This window comes from Symphalangus syndactylus, chromosome 4, assembly GCF_028878055.3.
Source record: "Symphalangus syndactylus isolate Jambi chromosome 4, NHGRI_mSymSyn1-v2.1_pri, whole genome shotgun sequence".
Classification (NCBI taxonomy): Eukaryota; Metazoa; Chordata; class Mammalia; order Primates; family Hylobatidae; genus Symphalangus; species Symphalangus syndactylus.
The window spans coordinates 141,209,629-141,232,458 of NC_072426.2; positions in this window are offsets into that span (position 1 = coordinate 141,209,629).

Sequence of the window (22,830 nt, forward strand, 5' to 3'; positions counted from 1 at the left end):
GTCATTTAGCCTACCTCAATTATGATGAGTGTTACTTTAACACAATAGGAGAATAGTGCTTCAGAAGACTTGACCCCTTCTCTCAAAGGACTTTAACATCTATTTGAGAAAGGAAATTATCTTCTCTGTTGCTATCCAATTAATTCCATGTTTACATTTTACCTGTCATATCAGACAATCCTTAGCCCCTCCAAGAATGCCATATATATATATATATATATATCCATTAGACAACTATAAAAGATGTACATGTAATGGGAATCCTTTAGCCACTTCAAGAATGCTATGTGTGTGTGTGTGTGTGTGTGTGTGTGTGTATGTGTATTCCATATATACACATATATGTATTCCATATATACACATATATACATATATATACATACACACATATATATGTATGTATATAAGAATGCTATCTATGTGTGTGTATGTATATATGTATGTGTGTGTGTGTGTGTATATATATATATATATATATATCTCCTTTCCTTGAGTTGTTTTTAATTGGCTTTATTATTGCCATCTGCAACAGCCATGTTGTGTTGGTCATAAAAATTTATTTCCAAAATCTCCTTCTAGGGAATGTGGTCAGTGACAGGAACAATGCTTTAAGATGAGGCAAAAAGTCTAGCTATATTTCACATTTGAATTAAGCCACATTGATTAAGCAATCTTTTACATTTGAGGAGAATAACCATTACTTAAATGTACAAAATATGCTAGCAGTGACGTGCATTGGCAGCATCATCCCCATACATATCTTTAATAATTCCAAAGACAGCTGTCTTATAAATAGACAGATTTGAACTTCTAGTCTCTAGTCCGGCATGGAAGAAGTTTAGAACTCCCCAATCCGTGCTAACAAGTATAAAGCTGAAAAGCTTAATCAACAGCTCTTCCTAGATTCCTACAAGGATTGAGGTCACAGGGCAAACCACTGTCCCCAAACCTGGAGACACAGACAGGCAAATGCAGAGAATCACAGCTTATAGGAGAATAAACCCATAAGCAGAAACGTCCATAGGAATCAACACTGGGTTAGAAAAACCTGACTCTAATAGATGAGCTGCCGGAGGATCAGTGTGAACAAATGTGAGTTAAAAAAATCCAGGGGGAACTATTGATGGGAGCCCTCACACTTTTGTGAGTTTTGCCTTCAGGAGTTCTACCAAGATTTCACAGTGAATATTGGAGAAAAATCTGCTTATGCTTCTGCTGGATGGAGGGGAAAAAGAACCATTTTATAAACTACAAAGCATTCTGTTCTTAGCAAGGTGTGCTCTCATGAGAGTCTATTTATACAGAGCCTGTCATGCTGGGTTTTGTTTGTTTTTGTTTTTGTTTTTTGTTTTTGAGACAGAGTCTCACCCTTGTCACCCAGGCTGGAGTGCAGTGATGCAATCTCAGCTCACTGCAACCTCTGCCTCCAGGGTTCAAGTGATTCTCCTGCCTCAGCCTCCTGAGTAGCTGGGATTACAGGCATGCACCACCATGCCCAGCTAATTTTTGTATTTTTAGTAGAGACAGGATTTCGCCACGTTGGCCAGGCTGATCTCAAACTCCTGACCTCAAGTGATCCACCTCCCTCAGCCTCCCAAAGTGCTGGGATTACAGGCATGAGCCATCACGCCCAGCACATGCTGCAGTTTTATTACAGCCTAACTTACCTGGGTGAGGAAAATATCCAACTCCAGCTGGTTCTAGATTTCCACTTGAAAGAAGGAAGATACACAGCTCCAGCCCCCTCTCACCTGTCATGTGGAAATAGAAAAACACCCAAATTCAACCCACTCTAGACATCCTTTTCCACCTGGGGGGATGGTGGGAGAAAACTGAGAGACATTTGTGAAGTTCACAGTCCAAAGGTACAGGATATCTAAAAGACTGGAACACATCATGGAATTAAAGAATGTTCTTCTCCCCTCACATATTGCTTCTGCATTATTAAGCACCTATTTACAGCCATTTGTTTTAACCAGTACATCATGTCCGAATATTATGAAAAATTTACAAGTCTTACTAAAAGGCAGAAAACAGTTTATAAAGACAAAACTAGCATGAAAACCATACTCAGTTACGGCAAGGATGTTTAAGTTACCACAGCAGGAATGTAAACTACCATGGCTATTATGCTAAGAGTTCTAAGGATAAAGCAGACAAAATGCACAAACAAGGGAGCAATATAAGAATCAATATGGAAATTCTAAGAAAAAGTAAAAGAGAAATGCTAAAGACAAAAAACATTGTAACAAAAATAAGGAATGCCTTGATGGGGTTATTAATAGACTGAATATGGATGAAAAAAGAATCTCTGAGATTGAGGATATCTCAGTATAAACCCCCAAAACTGAAAAGCAAGAGAAAAAAAGACTAAAAACAGTGTAGAACCATAAGACGACTATAAAAGATATACATATAATGGGAAAACTAGAAGGAGAAAAAAGGAAAAAAGGAACAAAAGTAGTATTTGAAAAAATAATGACTGAGAATTCCTCAAATTAATACCAGATATCAAATTACAGATCCAGGAAGCTTAGAGAACATAAAGCAGGATAAATACCAAAAATAAAAAACAAAACAAAACAAAAATTCTGTATCTAAGAGTATCATATTTAAATTATAGAAGATTAGAAAAAAATAAGAAAAATTCTAAAAGGAACTAGAAGGGAAAGAAATAACTTACTTATAGAGGATGAAGGATAAGAATTATATCTGACTTCTCAGAAAGCAAGAAGAGAGTGGCATCAAATATTTGAAGTTTTGGGAGAAAAAAAAACTCACCAACTTAGAATTTTGTATCCTGAGGAATTATTCTTCAGAAGTGAAGGAGAAATAAAGACTTTCTCAGACAAACAAAATTAAGGGAATTTGTTGCCAGGAGACCTACCTCACAAGATATATTTTAAAATTTTCTTTCAACAGAAGAAAAATGATATAGGTAAGAAATTCAGATCTACATTGAAAAGGAAGGGTATCAAAGAATAAATATATAAATATAAAATTAAAATTTTTATTTTTCTTTATCTTAATTCATCTAACATATTAGTTCAAAATATTAACAAGTGTATTTATGTATTTTATTATGTACACATATATATGCTTAATTGTGCTTATATATAAATGCCAGCAATGAAACAAGTCGTGAGAGAAAGGAATTAGAATTATTTCATTTGCTTGTACTGCCTGTGAAGTAGTATAGTGTTATTTGCAGGTAGACTTGGATTTGTTGTAAATGTACATTGAAAACTCTAGGGTAACCTCTAAAAAAGTTAATGAAAAAAAGGAGTACAACTGATATTCTTAGAAAGCAGAGAAAATTAAATCAATGAAATGCTTAAATACGATCATGAAAGGCAGAAAAAAGAGTAGAAGATAAAAAATTAGGAATAATAAACAAAGGCAAAATAGAAAACAATAACAAATATGGTAGATATGAAACTAGATCATTTTAAACACAGGTGATCTAAGACCTATTAAAAGACAGAAAGTGTCATATGTATAAAAAATAAAACCCAACTATATGTTGTCTGAAAGAAATCCACTTTATTAAAATGAAGATATACAGATTAAAAGTAAACGGATGCTGAAAGATATATCATGGTAACACTAATCAAAATAAAGCAGATGTAGCTATGCTACTTTCGAGCTAACGAGAGCAAGTCAAGTTATCAGGGATAGAGAGGGATACTACACAATAATAAAGGAGTCAATTTTTTTTTTAAACACAACAATTCTTAGCATTTTTGTGCCTAACAACAAAGCATCAAACTATGTGAGGCAAAATAAAACTATAAGGAGAAACAGAAGAATACACTATTGTAGTTGAAGCTTAGACACCTTGCTATCAGAAATGATTAGATCCAAGAGGCAGAAAATAAGTAAGGCTGTAGTTGAACTCAACAGTACTATCAACCAAATTAATATAACAGCTGTATGCTACTTCATTTAACAACAGCAGAATGCACATTTCTCTCAAGTTCACATGGAACATTTACCAAGATAAGATCATATTCTGGGCAACAAAACTTACCTTTACAAAGGTAAAAGTATACAAATCATATGGTGACACATGCCTGTAGCTGTAACTATTCAGGGGGCTGAGGCAGGAGGATCACTTGAGCCCAGGAGTTGGACCTTCAGTAAGCTGTGATTGTGCCATTGCACTCCAGCCTGGATGACACAATAAGACCTTGTCTCTAAAAAGAAAAAAGAGAGAAATTATGAAATGTCTGCTCTCTGACTACAGTGGAATTAACTAAAAATTAATAACAGAAAGATAGTTGGAAAATCCCCAAATACTTGAACATTAAACAGAATACTTCTAAAGAATACTTGAAAATATACAAATGACAAAAAAGTATACAAAAAGATGTTCCACATCATATGTCAGCAGATACATACAAATGGAAACAAGAGTGAGATGCTACATTCTTATTAGAATGGCCAAAATCCAGAACACTGGCAACACCAAACACTGAAGAGGATGTGAAGCAACAGAATCTCTCATTCATTGTTGGTGGGAATGCAAAAATAGAACAGCCCTGTTAAAAGATAGCATGACAATTTTTTACAAAACTAACATACACTTACCATAGTATTCTGCAATCGTGCTTCCCAAAGGAATTGAAAGCTTTGGTCCACACAAAAACCAGAACATGAATGTTTACAGCAACTTTATTTATGATTGTCAAAAGCTGGAAACAACCATGATGCCATTCAGTTGGTAAAAGGATAAATCAACTATGGTACATGTAGACAATGGAATATTATTAATCACTCAAAAGAATGAGCTATCAAGCCATGAAAAACATGGAGGGAACTTATGCAAACTTAGTAAGGCATATTACTAAGTGAAAGAAGTCAATGTGGAAAGGCTATATACTGTATGATTACAACTCTGTGACATTCAGGAGAAGCCAAAACTATGGAGGCAGTAAAGAGGATTAGTGGTTGCCAAGGGTCAAGGGGGTGGGAGCGATAAATAGAAGCACAGAACATTCTATGTTATCATAGAATGATAGACAAATCTAAAAAGGCAGGTCAGTGGGAACTGTAATTCAGCTGTATCCATGCCCCTTAACTTGTTCAGCTATATTTGAATGTCTAGCTATATCACAAGCTCAAATATCCTGCCTCCTCATTCCTGGAATATCGTGTGTCTCCAGTGAAAAAGTATTATTCAGAGAGAAAATTATTTTTTGAGAGAAAAATGTGAGTAACCAGTATGGTTCAAAAAAAAAGTTAACAAGAAATCTGTACAACTGTTATCAGAAAGTTCTCAAATGTCAAAAAAAAAAGAACAGCTTGTTATCATCAGTTCAAGGAAACCTCTGGGTTTTCATGTATGGATTCTGTTTTTAGGAACAAATTCTATTTCCAGGCTCTTGATGAATTCACAAACCTTAAACTTATTCCTGCCAACAGATTTTGTCCCTTTATCTTATTTGTCTTGAGCATTTTATGTTATTTTATAAGTATTAGGAATTACATAAGCCTACCTTCATACGGACAATAACATTTTGTTAAGGATTAATTTGGACACTGATCATTCTTCTCTAAAACTGATGCATGTAAGTCTGTGCAAACAAAAGCTACCCAATCAAATATATAAACATAGTAACTTTATCTTGGGAGGTAAAATTGAGATCTCTTAGGTATTGTCATGCCATGATGGGTAATTAGAAAACAATGTTATAAAAATAGTCTGAATGCAGTGGCTCACACCTGAAATCTCAGCACTTTGAGAGGCCAAGGCAGGAGGATCACTTGGGGCTAGGAGATTGAGATGGCCTGGGCAACATAGCAAACTGCATCTCTACAAAAAGTGAAAAATATTAGCCGAACATGGTGGCACACACCTGTAGTCCTAGCTACATGGGAAGCAAAGGGAGGAGGATTGAGCCCAGGAGTTTGAGGCTGCAGTAAGCTATAACCACACCACTGCACTCCAGCCTGGTAACAGAATGAGACCCTGGCTTAATAATAATAATAGTAACAATGACAAGTCATTAGAAAATAATTCGTTTTACTGAAAATAAGTAGTTAGAAACCTATTACATGTTTCTTTCACCCAGTGAGTGGCATGTAAAGCAGTAATCTTCCCATTATCTCTTTTGGAAGTAAAACATTAAAGAATTGACTTCTTATGTCATACTTATGACACAATTTTAACTGAAAATTTTAATGAAAGTTGAAACTGAAATCCACGAGAACTGTTGGGAGTTTTCAAGTGATCTGTACAAGTAAGCGATGGCTAGAGATTGTCCTTTGCCTCCTCTATTTTCCCAGCCACAACCTGGAGCATGTCCTCAATCTTGCGTGCCAACTTGCTATAATAGCTTTCAAACTCTTCTTCCCACTTGTATTCCCCTCCTCCCTAAGATTCACCACAGCCTATACAACCCATCAAAATATGTTTCCTAGAAAACATGCTGAAAATCTCACATGGTTGCTCCAAAACAAGCAGTGATGCATGATTTATTAAGAGAATTTGTTCTCTTCATCATGAAAGTCAATGCAATTTTCCATTATGACAGTTCTCTAACACAGAATATTCTCTCCTCTCTTCTCTGCTAAACGAAGCCCTACATTTTACTCACTCTGCACCTCCTACATTAAACTGTTTCTCTCAAAACAAATCTTATGGTTATAATTCCCCTTATTTGCATCCCCTAAGCACTTTATGCTACATGAATCTCACTCCCACAATTTTTCATTTTGAAATAACATTCTATGAACTTTTGATTTATCTACCAACCTAAATGGGAAATTCCTGTAAATATGAATCAGAGTCCTCCTCTTTAATTTTGTTTGAGGTTTGGCATTTTTTTCTTTAATGCAAGGGCATGAATATAGCAAGGAATATCAATCAAGCATCTAAGAAGAGACATAGCTAAAAGTGCACCGTAGCTGAACTGTCCTGGGAAAGTTGGCATTTTCAGATCAGTGGGATATCTGAAATGCCTCAGAGAAAAGAGAAAGGTATAGTGAAAAATACAAGAGTCTGACAAAAGGTAAGAGCTAACTCTAAGGTTAGAGTTAAGTCTTTGCAGTCAACTACACTTCCAAACTCAATCATTGCTAAGGCATCAGTGATTTTCTAATAAAACGTTGTAACATTTTTGTTCTAGCTTTTGATGAAACAAGAGATTAAATAGTTATGTGATATTGGGATATATTTATATACGCTTCCTAGTAATATAATATTATTAATAGCATGGTAAGCTACCACATATAGAACATGTTGTTGTTCACCTTGAATTTCAAGACAATGCTGCATATCACCACCGATCCCACAGAAATACAAACTACCATCAGAGACACTACAAACACCTCTACACAAATAAACTAGAAAATCTAGAAGAAATGGATAAATTCCTCGACACATACACCCTCCCAAGACTAAACCAGGAAGAAGTTGAATCTCTGAATACACCAATAACAGGCTCTGAAATTGTGGCAATAATCAATAGCTTACCAACCAGAAAGAGTCCAGGACCAGATGGATTCACAGCCAAATTCTACCAGAGGTACAAGGAGGAACTGGTACCATTCCTTCTGAAACTATTCCAATCAATAGAAAAAGAGGGAATCCTCCCTAACACATTTTATGAGGCCAGCATCATCCTGATACCAAAGCCTGGCAGAAACTCAACCAAAAAAGAGAATTTAGAGCAATATCCTTGATGAACATTGATGCAAAAATCCTCAATAAAATACTGGCAAACCGAATCCAGCAGCACATCAAAAAGCTTATCCACCATGAGCAAGTGGGCTTCATCCCTGGGATCCGAGGCTGGTTCAACATATGCAAATCAATAAATGTAATCCAGCATATAAACAGAACCAAAGACAAAAACCACATGATTATCTCAATAGATGCAGAAAAGGCCTTTGACGAAATTCAACAATGCTTCATGCTAAAAACTCTTAATAAATTAGGTATTGATGGGACATATCTCAAAATAATAAGAGCTATCTGTGACAAACCCACAGCTAATATCATACTGAATGGGCAAAAACTGGAAGCATTCCCTTTGAAAATGGGCACAAGACAGGGAGGCCCTCTCTCACCACTCCTATTTGACATAGTGTTGGAAGTTCTGGCCAGGGCAATTAGGCAGGAGAAGGAAATAAAGGGTATTCAATTAGGAAAAGAGGAAGTCAAATTGTCCCTGTTTGTAGATGACATGATTGTATATCTAGAAAACCCCATCGTCTCAGCCCAAAATCTCCTCAAGCTGATAAGCAACTTCATCAAAGTCTCATGATACAAAATCAATGTACAAAAATCACAAGCATTCTTGTACACCAATAACAGAAAAACAGAGAGCCAAATCATGAGTGAACTCCCATTCACAATTGCTTCAAAGAGAATAAAATAGCTAGGAATCCAACTTACAAGGGATGTGAAGGACCTTTTCAGGGAGAACCACAAACCACTGCTCAATAAAATAAAGGAAGACACAAACAAATGGAAGAAAATTCCATGCTCATGGATAGAAAGAATCAATATTGTGAAAATGGCCATATTGCCCAAGGTAATTTATAGATTCATTGCCATCCCCATCAAGCTACCAATGACTTTCTTCACAGAATTGGAAAAAACTACTTTAAAGTTCATATGGAACCAAAAAAAGAGCCTGCATCACCAAGACAATCCTAAGCCAAAAGAACAAAGCTGGAGGCATCACGCTACCTGACTTCAAACTATACTACAAAGCTATAGTAACCAAAACAGCATGGTACTGGTACCAAAACAGATATATAGACCAATGGAACAGAATAGAGGCCTCGGAAATGACACCACAAATCTCAACCATCTGATCTTTGACAAACCTGACAAAAACAAGAAATGGAGAAAGGATTCCCTATTTAATAAATGGTGCTGGGAAAACTGGCTAGCCATAGGTAGAAAGATGAAACTGGATCCCTTCCTTACACCTTATACAAAAATTAACTCAAGATGGATTAAAGACTTAAATGTTAGACCTAAAACCATAAAAACCCTAGAAGAAAACCTAGGCAATACCATTCAGGACATAGGCATGGGCAAGGACTTCATGTCTAAAACACCAAAAGCAATGGCAGCAAAAGCAAAAATTGACAAATGGGATCTAATTGAACTAAAGAGCTTCTGCAAAGTAAAAGAAACTACCATCAGAGTGAACAGGCAACCTACAGAATGTGAGAAAGTTTTTGCAATTTACCCATCTGACGAAGGGCTAATATCCAGAATCTAGAAAGAATTCAAACAGGCCAGTCACAGTGGCTCATGCCTGTAATCCCAGCACTTTGGGAGACTGAGGTGGGTGGATCACAAGGTCAGGAGATCCAGACCATCCTGGCTAACATGGTGAAACCCCATCTCTACTAAAAATACAAAAAAAATTAGCCTGGCATGGTGGTGGGTGCCTATAGTCCCAGCCACTCGGGAGGCTGACGCAGGAGAATGGTGTGAACCCAGAAGTCGGAGCTTCCAGTGAGCCACGATTGCACCTCTGCACTCAAGCCTGGGGGACAGAGTGAGACTCCATCTCAAAAAAAAAAACAAAACAAAAAACAAACAAAAAAAACTCAAACAACTTTACAAGAAAAAATCAAACAACCCCATCAAAAAGTGAGCGAAGGATATGAACAGACACTTCTCAAAAGAAGTCATTTATGCAGCCAACAGACACATGAAAAAATGCTCATCATCACTGGTCATCAGAGAAATGCAAATCAAAACCACAAAGAGATATCATCTCATAGCAGTTAGAATGGCAATCATTAAAAAGTCAGGAAACAACAGGTGCTGGAGAGAATGTGGAGAAATAGGAATACTTTCATACTGTTGGTGGGAATGTAAACTAGTTCAACCATTGTGGAAGACAGTGTGGTGATTCCTCAAGGATCTAGAACTAGAAATACCATTTGACCCAGCGATCCCATTACTGGGTATATACCCAAAGGATTATAAATCATGCTGCTATAAAGACATATGCACACGTATGTTTATGGCAGCACTATTCACAATAGCAAAGACTTGGAACCAACCCAAATGTCCATCAGTGATAGACTGGATTAAGAAAACGTGGCATATATACACCATGGAATACTATGCAGCCATAAAAAAGGATGAGTTCATGTCCTTTGTATGGACATGGATGAAGCTGGAAACCATCATTCTCAGCAAACTATCGCAAGGACAGAAAACCAAACACTGCATGTTCTCACTCATAGGTGGGAATTGAACAATGAGAACACTTGGACACAGGGTGGGGAACATCACACACCAGGGCCTGTTGTGGGGTGGGGGAGGGGGGAGGGGGAGGGAGGAGGGATAGCATTAGGAGAAATACTTAATGTAAATGACGAGTTGATAGGTGCAGCATACCAACATGGCGCATGTATACATACGTAACAAACCTGCACATTGTGCACATGTACCCTAGAACTTAAAGTATATATATATATATAAATACTCCAGGACTCAGAGACAATAGGAAAGTTCCAAATTCTTAAGAGTCATTTTTGTCCCCTCCTGACCTGCTCCAGTACTTCAAATTCAACTTTTGTAATAAACTTCCCTTCCCCATACCTTCTCCCATTTCATTTTTCTATATGAAGAAACAAACTTCAATATCTAATAGCCTATTGTGGTTATTCACCGAAGGAGAATTTAGTTTGAGGAGAATTCTAAGGCAAGCACTAGTAAAAGAATGATCTCCATCTTGCTGCCTTCAAAACAAACACATAGCACTACACAGTGAGTGTGTAGATCATACTTATGCTATGGGAAAAAGATTGCCACCAGATGACTACCACTTAAAGAATATATTCTTTGTGCACATGAAAGAAATGAAATTTGGAGTGTGAGAGAACAAGAGATCATTTGAGAATAAAATTTAGATTTGAGTTTTTTCCAAGATATCTTTATCACACTTGAGAGTAATCCAATTAACCTACTTGAAGTAAAAGCTTCCTTCCACACAAAGGAAAGAAATGTATTCTAAATAAGAGGATTTTCAGACTCTGTTATATCCTATTCTTAGAGAGAACTAAGCAACTAGATTAGCACTCCAGATTTGGTTAGTTCAACCCAAAGTACATAAAAAGAGAACACATAATTCAAACAACTTAAACAGACTTCTTAAACAGAATAAGCGATTTGTATATCTAGTACAATTTTTAAAAAACAAACAATAAAAACAATAGGTAAATGGCACTTACCTTGGTCCTTCAAAAGCACACTTACAAAAACTAAATGAAAGAAAAAGCCCAATAAACTTCCCTGAATCCAGAATTCTTTAATCTAGTGGCATTTTACTTTATAAAACTGTATTTTAGAGCAACTTTTTCTTCTCAAATGTAAAGATTTTAAGTCATCAAGCCATAGTTTTAGACTATATAGATTCTCAAATGTCTGTAATCTATGAGAGTAAAGGAAATGTCATCTCTCAGTGTTTGAGACACCACTGTTACACTAATTGTTTAAAATGGTAATGAACTAACGAACATTGAGCATCATCTCTGTACAAACCACTGATCTAGGTGTTGAAATGTTCTTGTTTGAATTAGTTTAATTACTATGTTTAAAAAATTGTAAGTATAATTAACTATAATTCAAAACCCAACAAATAAGTTACTATTAAAGGACAAAGGAAGGAAAATCATTTAAGATACAGTTTTTAAACTAAATTGAACATATTTTCTATGTATTTCTTTCATTTAGTTTTTGTAAGTGTATTTTTGAAGGACCAAAGTAAGTGCCATTTACCTATTGTATTGCTGTATATTTGTTTTGAAGGCAGAAAGATGGAGATTATTTCTCTTGTAGTTATCTAAATTCTAAGTGTGCACCATTTCATGGATATAGCCCAACACTTAATAATATTAAGAATGGCCAATTTATCATCAAAACAACACCAGAGACATGGAGCCTCATTTAAGCCTCCCCTGCACAATTTCTTCTGCTAGATCTTACTATGTATTAATCTCTTACCTCGATGTTTGAAAGCTTAGCTGAGAAGAATACAACATGATTAATTATAGTAGACAAATCTCAAAAGATAGCATAAATACCTACATATACTTTAAGAAATTTGTCATAGACTTCTGTTTCAGAAATGGGACAGTATAAAGTGACAAATTTGCCTTCTCCCTCCTGGAAAAACAACCATTTTTTTTTTATAGTTATACTAAAATCCTTCTCTTTTGGAGTTCTGTGGGCCCTAAATACTTATTATCAAATGTCTGAGAAACCTCCAAAGCTGCTTCCATTTGGTGATTTTTTTGGATCCAAGAAAAGAAATATGAATTTTCATTTTCCTCTCTCTTCCCGTTTTTTTTCTGCTGCATTTAATCTTTGTTGCCTTTCAAATTTCACAAACATGTTATTGAGAAACCTCTTGTGAAATGCATTTTTTTTCACGGAGCATTTCTTAAGTACCTGCAATTTACTGGTAACAAGTTCTGGACAGAAATGTTTGTCAGAAAATTTTGATAATGGATTTCGTTAGCTCCCCTTTACTGGGGTGGAATAAAACTCAGGCACAGCTTAAGTAATTTACTGTCATGAGGACAGTAAGCAAAAGACCCAGGGGAACACTCTAGACATTTCTAACACAGCTTATTGTGCTCTTCTAACTTTCTATTTAGAGAAAAAAAAATAATAGACCAGCAAACAAGCAAACAAACAAAAAAACCACCTCCTGAAACATTTTCTTAGAGACCAAAGGCTATGGTACCACATCCTTATGAAGTATCCTATCAAGTTAGAAAAAATAGTTCTGGAAGAGACCAGGTGGGCCATGCATCTTACTTGGCTTCTTTATTCTAACAAATAGGATTTTGGTTCAAAGAAGAGGAAAAATGAGAAATCACAGTGAATAATAATTGGTGTATGCGTGTGTATTTGATTCAAACATAACCCAAACAGATCACGAGAAAACCTGGACCCATGTGAAACACTGCAGATGCAGAGTTGTTTAAAGCAATTCCAGCCTTTCAGGCTCAAACTACAAGTCCGTTTACCTGTGAAAGGCAGTGAATGTAGTCGATGTACAGTGCCATGGCCAATAGACCTGGAAGCAAGCCTGGCTCATTGCAGGTACTAAATGAATATTTTTCAAATTAAATTGACTTGAGTTAAATGTAAAGCCTTATTTTTCAACAACAGATTTTTTTAACAAGCACCTTATTAAATACTTCATTTTGATTAAAACATCAGAACATCTATTCTATATATGATAGAAGAGTTGAAAAGAAAATTATAATTAGTTTACCAGCTAATTAGTTTGTTATGAGCACATAACATTTTTTATTTGTAATGCATGAGCAAACAGCATTGGTAGGCATGCTCAAAAATATGGCAATAATGAGTAACAAAGTTGGAGGTTGATGTTCTCTCTTCATATAACAATTCTTTCTGTGGCTGAATTTCATCCCACATGTCTAATACAAAATACCTCTAATAATGCAAATACTATCATGTGAATTCTCATTTATGTCTGAGGCTGCTATCAGACAGAGGGGTATCATGGCTAGAGCAAAATAAAACTGTTTTTGAAGTCAGAGAGGACAGTATGAGTCCCGTCTATGCTACTTATATCGTAAGTGAGCCTGGGCTAATATTATTTTGGATTGTCATAATTCTACAAATTAGTTTCCACTGCAGGACCTTTATAGAGACTGGTGAAGTTTGACAGAATTAAGGAATATGAGGTTTGCATGAAATTAAAAGGTCAAATAGAATTAAACTAAAAAAAAAAATGCTCCTTTGAATATAGCCTGAGGACTCAATTGTTACAGGACCAACAGGTTTGTATGCCTGCTGCACAGTAACAGAGCAATAAACTCAAACAGCAGGGTTTGCAGCAGAGAAAGAGTTTAATGACTTTAGGGTGCCAAGAGGAGATGGGAGGAGACTTAAATGTATCTCCCTGAGGATTTCCAGGCTGTCGTTTTTAAGGGGATCATGGAGGGTAAGGGGCTGGTAAATTGGGGTCATTGCTTGGTTGGGGCAAGGAGAATGAAATCATCAAGATGTGGAAACTGCATTCTTTGAGTCAGCTCCTCATGGGGTCCTTCAGATCAGATGATATCAATAGTTTCACTCGTATTCAGGAGCCAAAAGAATATCTCAAAGGGAAACTTAACATTTTACAATGTTCAAGTTGTTATCTATAGAGTAGTTAAGAAGAACCATAATCTTGTAGCAAGGGTCTATGTGATTCTGAGGCACCCGTGAGGAAGGGGTCAGAGACCACTTGCCCTAATAATTAATGTTGAATATGTTGCAAGCTTGGTTTATTTTTATTTCTCCCCCTTCCTTCTTCTCTGATTAATTTTATGTTATAGGGACAGTTTAACAAGTACATCTTGGGTCAGACCTTCACTACCATTCCAGGTAATGGTGCTACCTTGTCATGGTGATGCTACTGAGCTCATCCTAATATTGACTCACATTGGGATAAGACAGATGATGTCCACTGGGTAAAGTACAGTACAATTTCATACTAACAGTTTGATTGCACTAAATAGGTGACAAATATACACATGTTTAAGAAATGTAGAGCCAATTGAATCCGAATGAGAGAGGGATTATTGTTCTCCCTTATTGAATACCTGTTTATGTGGTGCCATCCAATACAGATTCTATAAACAGAATTTAAAAATAGAAAAATTCTTACTTCTCATATCTTCTTTACTTCTCAAAGATCATATATTCCTTTGTAGAGGATAATATTTTCAAATAAGGTTTATTTCATTTTTCCTCTTTACTACATGGGATGATGTTTGAAAGAACAACCATTCATAAATAAAAGATTCCCAGATAATCACATATCCTTTAAGTCACCAAAATGGATTTGAGTAGCAAAAGTCACATACACTAGATATATTACACAGATTGTCCAGGCTTTTCTTTAAATTTGTCAGCCATTTTAATGACTAAATTATCATTCTTTGTTTTTCTCTCTGATGAGTGTACTTCTAACACTTTTGTTAGAGTAGCAGATAGTAAAGTTGGCGAAAAAATAAATATTCTTTCTTTGGTTTTTGAACGGTAGAAATCTGTTAGAAAAACTCTTTCCAAATAATTAACATCATATTATCCTTATTTTGCAAGCAGATATTTCATGGTTTATTCCAAAAAGACTCATATGGTTCAATATGTAATCATTTTTCCTTGTGTTCTATAAATTTTAAGTGACAGTCTTGTTTGAGGGCTGATGTCAGTCTGCATCTGATCCAGAAGGATAACAATAACTTAAAATACGTTTTGCATTATGTGTCTTGTGTAATGGCGATTTGATTAAGGTGAGGGTAAAGCTGGTGTGCATACTGCTGCCCCAATCTAAGCCTGCTTTCTGCTGCCCAGTTGGGCAAATGACCTTCAATAACAGACCTAACCCTCCTGAGAGCAAAATGAACTTCCAAAGAGGTACAATACATATTGTATTTCATGCTACCACTTATATAATAAATTGATAATATGTGAAAATACTATTTTGTGCAATAAGCAATTCTAGGTATTAAATGGGTTTTTAAAGTGTTTCATGTTTTGCACAAGATAATAATGAGTTAGCAATGAAACTCTTATGCATATTCTTGTGCATATAAGAACACTGAAGTTCAAAGAGTTTGAGTAACTAATCCAAAATCACATAGTATGAATGATGCTAAAGGGCAGTTAGAGTTAAAACTAGATCCTTTGGAAGTCAAGATCTGCAATCTTTTTAAATCACCTTACCATCTCCCGTTTATCTTCTGGTTAAATTTGGAGAGAAATTATAAAATGGGGAAACACTTTTATAAGTTTTCTCATTGCCATCATTAACAGTGGTGTAATAATGACAAAATAATTAAAATATAATTAGTTCTCCTTTGCTGTCACACCATTGTGAGCTTATATTCTAATCTTACATCCCCTCAAGCCTAAATGAATCTTTGAAATGAGGGTTGATTTAAATTGATAGTGGAACTTTGGCTACAGTTACTATTTCCTTTTTTTTTTTTTTAATTGAAATGGAATCTCACTCTGTTGCCCAGGCTGGAGTGCAGGGGTGCGATCTCAGCTCACTGCAACCTCTGTCCACACCCACCCTCTGCAGGTTCCAAGTGATTTTCCTGCCTCAGCCTCCCAAGTAGCTGGGATTACAGGCTTGTGCCACCATGCCTGGCTAATTTTTGTATTTTTAGAAAGCATGGGGTTTCGCTATGTTAGCCAGGCTGGTCCTGAATTCCTGGCCTCAGGTGGTCCACCCGCTGCAGCCTCCCAAAGTGCGGGAATTACAAGCATGAGCCATCATGCCCAGCCTATATAGTCATTATTTCCTATAGTGAAATAAAATGATGTCCAATCTTAGATCTATGTATTAAATACCCAAAGAGGGGAGGTCCAATGCTAGTATTGGACTTTTTTCTCTGTTAGGTACAGGAAAATTGAAGTTTTGTCGGGGAAAAAAAAATATATATATATATAGCCTTGCCTATCAGTACATAGCACATGCTCCAAATTTATGGAAATGCATTGGCATTAAAGGACTAGAGCTAATTTGGGTATAACATCAGGAAACACTTAAGGTCTAACATCTTTTATTTTAGGAACATGAAGGTTGGAATTATTGAGACAGCTGGAATATCAAGCTCTATATTTTCCAGAGCTCCATGAGACACTCAATTTTGTTTAACTATAGAACAAGACTCCAGGTGATGCTCTAACCTGAAAATTAGCCAGGATCAAATGAAACTTTTATGTGGTTTCCACAGGGTAATCAACCATTGTGAAAGACAGTGTGACGATTCCTCAAAGACCTAGAGACAGAAATATCATTTGACCCAACAATCCCATTACTGGGTATATAACCAAAGGAATATAAATTGTTCTATTATAAAGACATATGCACACATATGTTCACTGCAACACTGTTCCCAACAGCAAAGACATGTAATCAACCTAAACGCCCAACAATGATAGGCTAGATAAAGAAAATGTGGGCATACATATGTCATGGAATATTATGCAGTCATAAAAAGGAATGAGATCCTGTCCTTTGCAGGGGCATGGATGGAACTGGCTGCCATTATGCTTAGCAAACTAACACAGGAACAGAAAACCAAACACCACATGTTCCTATATATATGTGGGAGCTAAATGATGAGAACACTTGGACACATGGTGGGGAACAACACCCACTGGGGCCTGTCAAAGAGTGAGGGGTGGGAGGAGAGAGAAGATCAGGAAGAACAGCTAGCAGATGCTGGAATTAACACCTGAGTGATGGGATGATCTGTGCAGCAAACCGCCATAGCACATGTTTACCTATGTAACAAACCTGTAATCCTGCACATGTACCCCAGAACTTCAAATAAAAGATGGAAATTTTTAAAAATTTTTAAAAAAAAGAGCAATCAGTAGCAGAGAATCTACCTTTCAAAACTGAGGTTTGTTTTTAAAAGCAGTCTCTCTCTGTGATTGAGATATGGAACGTTGCCTTTCCAATTTCTAACTCAACAATTAGGAAAAGACTGGTTTGGAAGAGATTGATTTTTATAGTTTACAGATTTTAAAAAATGAAATTTTAATTTTTCTTACATCACTACCCTTAAGTAAGCATCATGTGACATTTGTGTATATCAAGTATATAAAATATGGAAATCACAAAACCAATATAAAGATATGAGTTTTATTCATGATGTGGAAAAATCAAATACAAAAAGTAAACTCGAATTTATTTATAGGAAGTGGGAACAGTTCAACATTAGAAAAGAATACTGATCATTATTTTAATATTTAATACTGATCATTATATGTGTTTACAAAGGGAGTCAATTGACATTTTTCATATTTTACAGCAAAAGTATTTTTTGTAAATAAAAGCTCAGACTATAATATGTCTTATAATATAATATGGTCTTATAACATAAGACCATAATTATCCCACAGTATCAAATGAGAAATAAACCAGATTTTAAAACTGACCTTAATAGGTAAGCATATTTTATGTCTAAAACTAGAAATATGGTTAATTATTATATGAGTGTGATATAGTTACTGTATTAATCAGGGTTTTCTATAGGGATAGAACTAAGTATTTCTTAGTTAAGTATTAACTCACAGGATCACAAGGTCCCACAATAGGCCATATGCAAGCTGAGGAGCAAGGAAAGCCAGTCTGAGTCTCAAAACTGAAGAACTTGTTTGAGGGCAGGAAGCATCCAGCATGGGAGAAAGATGTAGGCTGGGAGTCTAGGCCAGTCTAGTCTTTTCATGTTTTTCTACCTGCTAGCCACACTGGCAGCTGATGAGATTTGCCCATCCAGATTAAGGGTGGGTCTGCATTTCCCAACCCACTGACTCAAATGTTAATCTCCTTTAGCAACACCCTCACAGACACACCTGCCATCAATATTTTGCATCCTTCAATTGAATCAAGTTGACACTGAGTATTAATCATCCTGGTAACCTCCGGTAGATTATTTTATTTTTACTATATTTGCCATTTTATCTCAGTAGGCAATATTAAGAATATCACTTTATTAAAAAATTATGTTCTTAACTCTTTACCCTGAGGCACTGAAATTCTGAAAATTATCAGAAATGATGTCTACCAAATAATCAGTATGATCATGCAAGAAATAGAAGCTGTATAAAAACTCATTTAATTTGAGTGTATTTGAATTTGGTCAAGCAACTTTAACTAGAGCTCTTTGGGAGAATAGTTCCTATGTTTTGAAAGTATCTCCCAAAATTTGTGTGTTGCAAACTGAATTCCCAATATGACAGCGTTGGGAGGGGCCTGATGGGAAGTATTTAGATCATGAGGGTGCTGCCCTCATAAATAGCTTAATGTCTTTATCAAAAGGGCTTGCAGGAGTGGCCTCACTCTCTTACACACTTTGCCTTTCCAACTTTCTACTGTGTGAGAACAGAACAGGAGTGCCCTCACTAGGTGCTGGACTTCCCAGCCTCCACACCAGTAAGAAGTGTCTGTTTTTAATAAATTACCTAGTCTCAAGTATTCTGTTATAGAAGCACAAATCAGTACCAGAGAAATAGGGTGTTTCTATAACAAACATGTAAAAATGTGGAAGTGGCTTTGAAACTGGGTAAGAGGTAGAGGATGGAAAGATTTGAATGAGAAGGCTAAAAAAAGCCTAGATTTCCATAAAGAGGGTGCCAAGGGCGATTCTGGTGAGGGCATAGAAGAAGAGAGCTGTAGGAAAAATCTGAAATTTCTTAGAGATTACTTAAACTTGAGTGGTTGTGACCATAATGTTGTAGAAATATGGGCAATCAAGGCAATTCTGATGAAGTGTCAGACGGAAATCAGGAACAAGGTGTTGGCAACTGGGGGGGAAGGGCACCCTCTTTACAAATTGGTAAAGGACTTGACTAAATTGTTTCCATGCCCAAGGGCTTTATGAAAAGCAGAATTTAGGTGTCATAAACTCGGATATCTGGTAGAAGAAATCTCTAAGCAGCAAAGCATTGAGAAGGCTGTATGGCTTCTCTTAACTAACTATAGTAAAATACAAGAAGAGAGAAATGATTTAGAGATGGAATTTATAATCAAAAGGGAAACAGAATATAGAGATTTTGAAAAGTTGAGCCTGGCCATGTAAAGAATTTAAAAGCATGTTTAGGAGGAAAAAAACAAGGGTGTGACCACACAATCCTTACTTCCTTAAGGAGATTAGTATGGCTGGGTGGTGGGGGTGCTATTCCTTAAGACAATTGGAGAATGACTCTGAAAACATTTGAGATCTTTGAAGCTGTCACTCCCATCACAGGCCTGGAATGCTAGAGCCTGGAAGGCAGAAAAGTTCTGAGGAAGGGAACACTACCAATGGGATATCAGTGCTCCCCTCCCAGGGCAGCCTTAGGATTCTAGTCCCTGCATTCTGGTGCTGCACCCACAGATGTGACTCAGACGGGCCTATGTGTGACTCTAGCTGTTGCTCCAGAAGATACAAGTGATAAACCGTGGTGGCATTCACATGGTGCTAATTCTGCTGGCATGAGCTGTGGAGGCATAACTGCTTCCACCTAAATTTCAAATGATGTTGCAGAGACCTGCTGCAGGGGCAGAGCCACCACAGACAGTCCCCATTAAAGCAATGCCTAATGGACACACACAGTCCCCACTAAAGCAATGCCTCATGGACTCATAGGGGCAGGGCTGCCCCAACACCCCAGAACTGTAGGGCTACTGTGGCAGACCAGGTCTCACTAACGCAGGCCTCCATAACAACTGTTTCAGTACTGACTGAGTGGTTAAGTTAAATATTAAAAGCCAGTGCCCTTATACAAAGGCTGGGATGTAACAAAAGCCCACCAAGAGTTTTGCCTAGGCCTTTCCTGAACCTGAAAGCATGATGAAAACAAGTTTTACTGGGAGTCTGAAGAAACTCCTCAGCTCTCCACAAACAAGATTACTGAGAGTCTGAAGGAACTCCCCAAACCTCCGTGATTTAGCAGGAGACAAGATAAGGGAAATCACCCCAGCACGTGGACCCATTTAGATTACGTAAATTTACTGAGGCTCCAGAGGAAGGTCTTCAAGACTCAGCTCTTAGATATAGAGTAAAATAAGTTAATCACTTATGTCTTTAGATGCATGCACACTTACACATAGACATATAGCTTAGAAGGAATATAACCCCTGGAAAACTTTGTAATTTTGAGTTGGTCTGGTAATAATTTCCAGGCTTTCTCCCTGTAACCAGTCACAGAAATAAAAACTCTCTTCCTCACCAGTTCATCTGCATCTTGTTCAAGGGCTATGAGAAATAGCAGCCCGATCCTCAGTTTGGTCCAGGAACACTACCAGTGTACAACAACAGCCTAGGAGAGTTACAAGCATGAGACTTCAACCTGTGAGTGCTGCTGTGTGGACTGAACCCAGCAAAGCCACAGGGGTGGGGCTGCCTGACGTGTTGGGGGCCCAATCTCTGCCCCGTTGTGTCCAGAAGGCACAACATGCAGTCAAGAATTATTCCCAAGCCTTAAAATGTAATGTTTCACCTGCTGGACTTTGGACTTATTTGGGACCTTACCCTTTTTCTCTTGTCTATTTCTGCCTGTTGGAATAGGAACATCTATCCTATGCCTGACCTACCGTGGTGCTTTGGAAGCGTGTAATTTGTTTTGATTTCACAGACTCATACCTGGTGGGGAACTTGTCTTAGGATAAATCCTACGTTGAGTCTCGCCCATATGATATGTAGATGAGACTTTGGAATTAGACTTTAAAGTTGATGCTGGAATGACTTGAGAACTTTGGGAATGTTGGAATGAAATGGAATTGTTTGTGTGCAATGGACAAGAATTTGGGGGCTGGGGCTGAATGCTGTGGTTTCAATGTGTTCCCCAGAATGTATGTGTTCAAAACTGGATCCCCAGTGCAAGTTTTGGGAGGTGGGGCCTAATAGGAGGTAGAACCTTCATAATTAGATGAATGCCATTATCAAAAGGGTTCACGAGAGTGGTTTCACTCTTTTGTGCTATTTGCCTGTCCTTCTTGACCATGTGAAGACACCGCAAGAAAATCTTCACCAGATGCTACAGACCTGATACTGCACTTTCCACCATCAGAACTATGAAAAATAAATTTCTGGTTTTTATCAATTACCCACTCTTAGGTATTCTGTTTTAGCAGCACAAAATGGACTCACACAATAGTCCTCTCCTGTCTCAAAATATCAACATACTAGATGATTCCTTCTTCTATTTTATTTCCATTTCTCAGTGGAATATGTTACTAGACCCAGGATATGGCTGTTTTGCTAGACACTGTGAAAGAAAAATAAATATTGGGGCCCAAAAATAAGCTAAAGGGAAAAGTCAAGCTGGAAACTGCTGAGAGCAAACCTGCCTCCCATTCTATTCCAAGTCACCTCTCTGCACACTGAGATAAATATATATCTGATTGCCTCTTTTGGAGAGGCTAATCAGAAACTCAAACGAATGCAACCGCTTGTCTCTTACCTTCCTGTGACCTGGAAGCCTCCTCCGGGCTTCCAGTCATCTTGCCTTTGCTTCCAGTTGTTCTACCTTTCCAGACCGAACCAATGTTCATCTTACATATGTTGATTGATGTCTCATGTCTCCCTAAAATGTATAAAACCAAACTATGCTCTGACCACCTTGGACACATGTCATCAGGACCTCCTGAGGCTGTGTCATAGATGCATGTCCCCAACCTTAGCAAAATAAACTTTCTAAATTAACTGAGATGTGTCTCAGATTTTGGAGGTTCACAACATAAAATCTTGAACTTTTTATTTTTGTAATGGCAACTTATGATTTTGAACAATTTTTCTACTGGTTCATACAAACATTTAGCTCAGCAGAATGCCGTCTGCTAATATGAATTTAAGACTTTGTCATTCAACTCTTTTGTTTGCAAGAGACAAATACCCAACTCATGCAGGCTTAAAGAAAAAGAAAATAATTGTATGCTAAAATTAAAAATTTAAGAAATAGATCTAAATCAAGCTCCTTGCTGGATTCAAGATTCAATGAAGTTCATCTTGAATCTGGTGCTTTTCTTGGAACTAGGATAGTAGAGTAAAGAAAGTGACCTTTTATTCCAAACCTAGCTTCAGGGAAGTAGTGCAGGCTTCCTGGGTTCAGCACACCCCAGGGACAGTTCCCTTTAATACAAAATCAAGATTCTTTGAGAAGAATAAAGGAAAATGGAGGCAGGACAGACACAATATACTTTTTGTGGATCTAACAGGGTTATGCAAATTTCCCAAACTGCTTCCTGGGCATTGTCTAAACCTAGCTCTGCCAAAAGACCACTGCTGTCCCTAAACAGGAAAATTTCCCATTGAGAG